At 39.3% G+C, this 7182-nt stretch overlaps 1 pseudogene; it reads left to right on the top strand.

The window, feature by feature from the left end:
* Positions 1-216: 216 nt before the first annotated feature.
* On the top strand, positions 217-2504 carry LOC108592736 (mitochondrial intermembrane space import and assembly protein 40 pseudogene; annotated as a pseudogene).
* Positions 2505-7182: the final 4678 nt, after the last annotated feature.

Below are 7182 nucleotides of genomic sequence, written 5' to 3'. Positions count from 1 at the left end.
AGCCTGGGTGACAGAGCAAGACCATACATATATATATATATGTATATAATATATATATAAATTATATACAATAATTTTATATAATAATTTTATATATAATATATTTATATATTTGTAATATAGTATATATAATAATTATAAATATTATATATAATATAATATAATATATAATATATTTTATATATATAATCTCGGCCTGAGGAGAGGGAGGTTACGGCATGAAGCTGCAGCTGCCGCCGTGGCTTCTGTAAGGTCTCAAAGCCAGGCTGCAGTCATGTCCTACTGCTGGCAGGAAGGGAAGGATCAAATCACATTTGTAACCAAAGAAGACCATGAAACTCCAAGCAATGCAGACTTGGTGGCTGATGACCCGAATGATCCGTATGAGGAGCATGGATTGATATTGCGAAATGGAAACATTAACTGGAACTGCCCGTGCCTTGGGGGAATGGCCAGTGGCCCCTGTGGGGAACAGTTCAAGTCATCATTTTCCTGCTTCCCCTATAGGAAGGAGGAGATCAAGGGGTCAGACTGTGTAGACCAGTTCTGGGCCATGCAGGAATGCATGCAGAAATACCCAGACCTCTATCCCCAAGAGGATGAGGATGAGGATAAGGAAGAGGAAGAAAAGAAGAAGCCAGCAGAACAAGTAGAAGAAACAGCTCCCTCTGAGGCCACTGCAGCCAAAGAAGAAGAGGGGTCAAGTTAATGAAGAACACAAGGCACTGGGCTCCAGTCCTTCCACTTCAGTGATATGGACCTTTTGCAGATGCCTTTTCGTTTTCAAGAAAGTGTCTTTCCCTCTGTTGTCCTGTGCACTGTAATATACAAAATAATTTATTTTGGTGACCAGGGGTCTTGACCTCTTGACATATACACTGAAAAAAATGGGGGTTGTATGTGTGTCCTACCTAAACCTGTAGCCACAACTTTGAATTCTCTTCTCAGATTGCCCTGAATTTTGCCACTTTTAAATAATGTGCTGAATAAGCTCAGCAACTAAAAACCATTACCCAGGAACGTTTCTTGTGAGCGAGCTGATTTATTCTGATTCATTATATTCCTCTTCATAGATTTCGTACCTCTTGGGGAAATAATACAAGTAATAGAAACAAAAACATCTCATCTTAAAATCGCTGGGGTGGGGCCATATCTACTAGCAGAGGCCAGATGGTCAGATACAATTTCTGCAAACCCATCTTAACCTTGAGTATGTGAAGGGAACTGTACTTCTTCATGATACATTTTGGTTTCCATGTTGGCGTTGAGCTCCTGGTTTTCTGTGTTTGGATGATGAAGATTTGGACCCTCCTGTTCATACTCCTTTTCTAAGTGAAGGGAGAGGCTGCTTTGCTGTTCCTCATTATTCTGAAAGCCCTGGTTTGGGGCCCATGTTCACACTGCCTCTCAGTCTGGTCAGGTGCAATGTTCTTGAGAGGTGGGGACCTAATTATTACCAGAGTAGCAGCAAGAGAGGAAACGTGAATTAAGTATTCAATTAAAAAGAAACATGATTTCTAATACATAAATAAATAAAAATAAAAAATCTCAGAAAGTTTGAGATTTTTGCTTATTTTTATGAAATTTTTAATTTTAATTTTTTAGACAGGGTCTCACTATGTTGTCCAGTCTGGAGTTCAGTGGCTATTGACAGGCATGATCAATATCGCACTAAAGCCTCAAACTCCTGGGCTCAAGCTATCCTCCTGCTTCAATCTTCTGAGTAGGTGGGATTACTCGGAAGTAGGCCCTGCATCCAAACCTTTGTGAGATTTTATAATATATCGCAGAATGAAGGTCTAGGATGCAAGAAATAATAAAAATAAAATAGTAAATATGGGATAAATAGGGTCAAGCATGGTGGGTCACACCTATAATCCCAGCATTTTAGGAGGTTAAGGCAGGAGGATTGCTTGAGTCCAGGAGTTGGGCACCAACCTGAGAAGCATAGTGAGACCTCATTGCTACAAAAGATAAACAAAAATTCTCTGGGCATGGTGGTATGTGCCTGTGGTCCCAGCCACCTGGGAGGCTGAGGTGGGGATCGCTTGAGCCTGGGTGGAAGAGGCTGCAGTGAGCTGAGATTGTGCGACTGCACTCCAGCCTGGGTGACAGAGCAAGATACCCTGTCTCAAAAAAAACGGGGGGGATAAATATAAGTAGATCTTGAGTGTATAAAACTGTAATAATGAGGTCTAGTGGGATTTTCAAAGATAGAATTAAAACATATGGCAATTGTGTGTGTGTGTGTGTGTGTAGGTATAAATATAGAGACAGGAAAGAATGGAGTTACAGTGTCTAAGTTTTTTGTATTTTGGAGCCTGATTAACTTCAGGCGTTGATAAGTTAGGTATGTATGTCAAAATTTCTAGAGCAATCATTAAAAGAATAGGAAGAATGTATAAATTACAAAATAGTTGTAGGAAATTTGAAATAAGAGACACTCAAGGGAAGTGGGAATCCAAGTACCATTTCAGAATGATTAAACTGTGTGAGGATAGTGGTAAGAGATGAAGTTAATGATACAGGCATAGACCTCATAAGTGTGATAGCTTAGATCATATATACATATATATATATATAATTTGAGCTGTGTGTGTGTGTGTATTTCCAGACACAGTCTCACTCTGTCACCCAGACTGGAGTACAGTGGTGCGATCAGTCTGGGTGACAGAGTGAGGTACAGCAGCCTCCACCTCAACCTCCCAAGCTCAAGCAATCCCCCTACTTCAGCCTCCACGTAGTGGGACTACAGGTGCATGCTGCCATACCTGGCTAATTTTTTTTTATTTATAGTGGAGATGAGGCCTTGCTTTCTTGCCTGGGCTGGTCTCAAACTCCTGGGCTCAAGTGATCTGCCCACCTCAGCCTCCCAAAGTGCTGGGATGACAGGTGTGAGCCACTGTGCCTGGCCTGGATTTCTTTTTAATTATTCTACTTGAAATGTGTTGGGCATCTGTAGCTTTATATCGTCATTGGTTCTGGAAAATCATCAGCCCTTGTCTCTCTGCATATTGCTCCTGCCCCAACCTTTCCCTCTTTTTTTTTGGGGCTTCCTTTTAGATGTACCTTAGGCTGTCTCATATTCCCTTCTTAACCTGTCTCTCACAGCTTTCTCTCTCTAGGATGCTTTTTGAGTATGTTTTTCAGCTCTCTCTTCCTGTTCATTGATTCTATTAGCACCTGATTCTAGTTGGCTGTTCAACCAATTTATTGAGTTTTATATTTCAGTTATATTTTTCACTTCTAGCTGCTCCATTTAGGTCCTTTTTTCTTATTTGCTTGGTCATTCTTTAAAATTTCTGTTTTCTGCTCATATTTTGTCTTTTATTTTTTAATGAATTTAAGATGCACAGAATTGGATAAATTGTAATTATTGGTTTATGGTTCACTGCATATGAACCTCTTATTTGTGAATGAGTGTATATCTGTAGGTATTTATAAAAGAATGTATTGAATGCCTATAATCCCATCACCCAACCCAAGAGCTACAAGAGCAGCCTCCCTGATTCTCCCCTATCCTACAACTCTGCCTCCTCCTTTCCAAATTTGTGATTTACATTCCTTTTGTTTTTATAGTTTTATCAATTATATATGTAGCCTAAATATTCAGTTTTAGTCACTTTGTGGTATGTACAATCTTCTGGGACTTTTCCAAAAAACCTCAACATTATATTAACTTAGATTTATTCATATTTTTGCATGCTGTATATAATATTTCATTGTGTGACTATTCTATGATTATTCTATCCATTCTTCTGTTAATGGGCATTTGGCTGTTTCTAGTTTTCTTTTCCCTACCACAAACTATCTTTCTATGAATATTCTTGTATCTGTCTCTTGATTAAATATAAGCAGAAGTTCCATTGGGTACATATTAATAACTAGGGGGGAAATGCTAAGTTGTAAGTGTATGTAAGATTGTAGCCGGCCAGTACACATCAGCAGAACTATTGGCTAGCATCAGCTTGGCTGAATCTGTTCTGCTTGGTCATCCCCATGTGGTGCTGGCTGTTAAAACTTTGAATGCTGTCCTTGAGGGACTATGAACGGCAAACTTTGCAAGCCAAATGATTTTAAAATGATTATTCCAATCTATACAACACCAAAAATGTGTAAGAAATCCTGTTCATTCACATTCTGTCCAACACTTGAGCACTTGAGATTGTCAGATTTCTTAATTTTTGCCAATCTGATGAGTGCAAATTGGTTTCTCATTCTGGTCTTCATTTGCATTTCCCTGGTTACTAATACATTTAAGCATGTCCTCAAGTGTGTATCTAGTATATGTGTTTTCTCTGAGAAATCCCTCTTATGTATCTCGCTCATGTATCATGTATTTTTCTATTTGATTGCCTTTTTCTTATTGGTTTGAAGGAGTTCATATTAAAAACTAAAAGAAATCTTAGATGCTGATTCTTGGTCAGTTATGTATGTTACAAATATCCCCTCCCCTTTTATAGTTTGTCTTTTCACTTTCTTTAAGATGATATACGAATGGAAGTTCTTAATTTTAATATATAGTCAAACATATCCAGCTTTTCTTTCCTAGATAGTGCTTTTTATTTTTCAACTTGTTTAAGAAAATCTTCTTAATCCAAAGTCAGAAAGACATTTACCTATACTTCTGTGATGGTTATTTTATGTGTTAACTTGAGTGGGTCATGGAGTGCCCAGATACTTGGTTAAACATCATTTCTGTGTGTGTTTGTGAGAGTGTTTCCGAATTAGATTAACATTTAAATTGCAGACTGAGAAAGCAGATCACCCTCCCCAGTGTGGATGGACCGCATCCAGTTCATTGAAGCCCTGAGTAGAATGAAAAAGCTGAATAAGAAAGAATTATTTTTCTTTGCTTGACTGTCTTCAAGCTGGGACATCAGTTCTTCTCCTGTCTTTGGACTTGAACTGGAACTCTACTATTAGTTCTCCTGGCTCTCCAGCTTGCCTACTGCAGACCTTGAGACTTCTCAGCTTCCGTAATTGTGTGAGCCGGTTCCTTATACTCCTCTAATTATCTGTCTGTCTACGTATGGATCTGTGCATCTATCTATCTAGCCATTCATCCATTCATCCATCTACACACACACACACACACACACACACACACACACACACACAAACACCCTTGTTGGTTCTGTTTGTCAAAAGAACCCAGACAAATGCAACTTAAAAAAAATTTTTTTTGAGACGGTCTCTCTCTGTTGCCCAGGATTGAGTGCAGTGACACGATTTTTGGCTCACTGCAACATCCACCTCCTGGGTTCAAGTGATTCTCATGCCTCAGCCTCCCGAATAGCTGGGACGATAGACACACGCCATCACATCCAGGTAATTTTTGTATTTTTTTTTTTATTGGATTTTAGGTTTTGGGGTACATGAGCAGAGCATGCAAGACAGTTGCATAGGAACACACATGGCAGTGTGCTTTTCTTTCCTTCTCCCCTTCACCCACATTTGGCATTTCTCCCCAGGCTATCCCTCCCCACCTCCCCCTCCCACTGGCCCTCCCCTTTTCCCCCCAATAGACCCCAGTGTTTAGTACTCCCCTTTCTGTGTCCATGTGTTCTCATTTTTCATCACCCACCTATGAGTGAGAATATGCGGTGTTTCATTTTCTGTTCTTGTGTCAGTTTGCTGAGGATAACGCTCTCCAGATTCATCCATGTCCCTACAAACGACACAAACTCATCATTTCTGATTGCTGCATAATATTCCATGGTGTATATGTGCCACATTTTTCCAATCCAGTCTATTATCAATGGGCATTTGGGTTGATTCCAGGTCTTTGCTATTGTAAACAGTGCTGCAATGAACATTCGTGTACATGTGTCCTTATAGTAGAACGATTTATAGTCTTTTGGATATATACCCAGTAATGGGATTGCTGGGTCAAATGGAATTTCTATTTCTAAGGCCTTGAGGAATCGCCACACTGTCTTCCACAATGGTTGAACTAATTTACACTCCCACCAACAGTGTAAAAGTGTTCCTTTTTCTCCACATCCTCTCCAGCATCTGTTGTCTCCAGATTTTTTAATGATCGCCATTCTAACTGGCGTGAGATGGTATCTCAATGTGGTTTTGATTTGCATCTCTCTGATGACCAGTGACGATGAGCATTTTTTCATATGATTGTTGGCCTCATATATGTCTTCTTTCGTAAAGTGTCTGTTCATATCCTTTGCCCACTTTTGAATGGGCTTGTTTGTTTTTTTCCTGTAAATCCGTTTGAGTTCTTTGTAAATTCTGGATATCAGCCCTTTGTCAGATGGGTAAACTGCAAAATTTTTTCCCATTCTGTTGGTTGCCGATCCACTCTAGTGACTGTTTCTTTTGCCGTGCAGAAGCTGTGGAGTTTCATTAGGTCCCATTTGTCTATTTTGGCTTTTGTTGCCAATGCTTTTGGTGTTTTGTTCATAAAGTCCTTGCCTACTCCTATGTCCTGGATAGTTTTGCCTAGATTTCCTTCTAGAGTTTTTATGGTGCCAGGTCTTATGTTTAAGTCTTTAATCCATCTGGAGTTAATTTTAGTGTAAGGTGTTAGAGACGGGGATTCACCATGTTGGCCAGTCTGGTCTCAAACTCCTGGCCTCAAGTATTTCACCTGCCTCGGCCTCCCAAAGTGCTGAGATTACAGGCATGAGCCACTGTGCCTGGCTGCAACTTCTGTTAAGAGTTTTGCATTTGACATTTAAATCATTAACCCAATCCAACTGGAGATAAATTGTGTATTGTGTGAAGTAGGAATTCAATTAATTACTTTTCCAAATGGGTAATCCTTTTCCCACTTATCTGCCATGCCGCCTGTTACACATCTAAGTTCTGTATATAAATATGTTTTTGAGCTCTCTAGTCTCTTGTACTGATCATGTTGTTTCTCTGAGCCAGCACCACGTGGTCTTGATGCTACATCTTTTTAATAAGTCCTGATTCTGATAAGGCAAATAACACCTCTTTATTCTTCTTCAGAAGTGTTTAGGTTAATTAATGAGATCTCCTAGTACCCAGTTTGGAGCTTTTAATACCATTTTTGAATTAAAAGCACTCTGAATCTTTGAAAAAATGGTTACCTTGTACAAAAAATGCACAAAATGAGTTGAAATACTTTCTTGTATTAAAAAGCAAGGAAATTACCAAATATGAGCTTGTGAAGGACCCAGAAGCCAACTTAAAGAGGCT

Source organism: Callithrix jacchus, chromosome 7, assembly GCF_049354715.1.
Source record: "Callithrix jacchus isolate 240 chromosome 7, calJac240_pri, whole genome shotgun sequence".
In the NCBI taxonomy this organism is placed as follows: Eukaryota; Metazoa; Chordata; class Mammalia; order Primates; family Cebidae; genus Callithrix; species Callithrix jacchus.
Note: the sequence above shows the minus strand (reverse complement) of the source record. Positions and strands in the feature narration are given on the sequence as shown.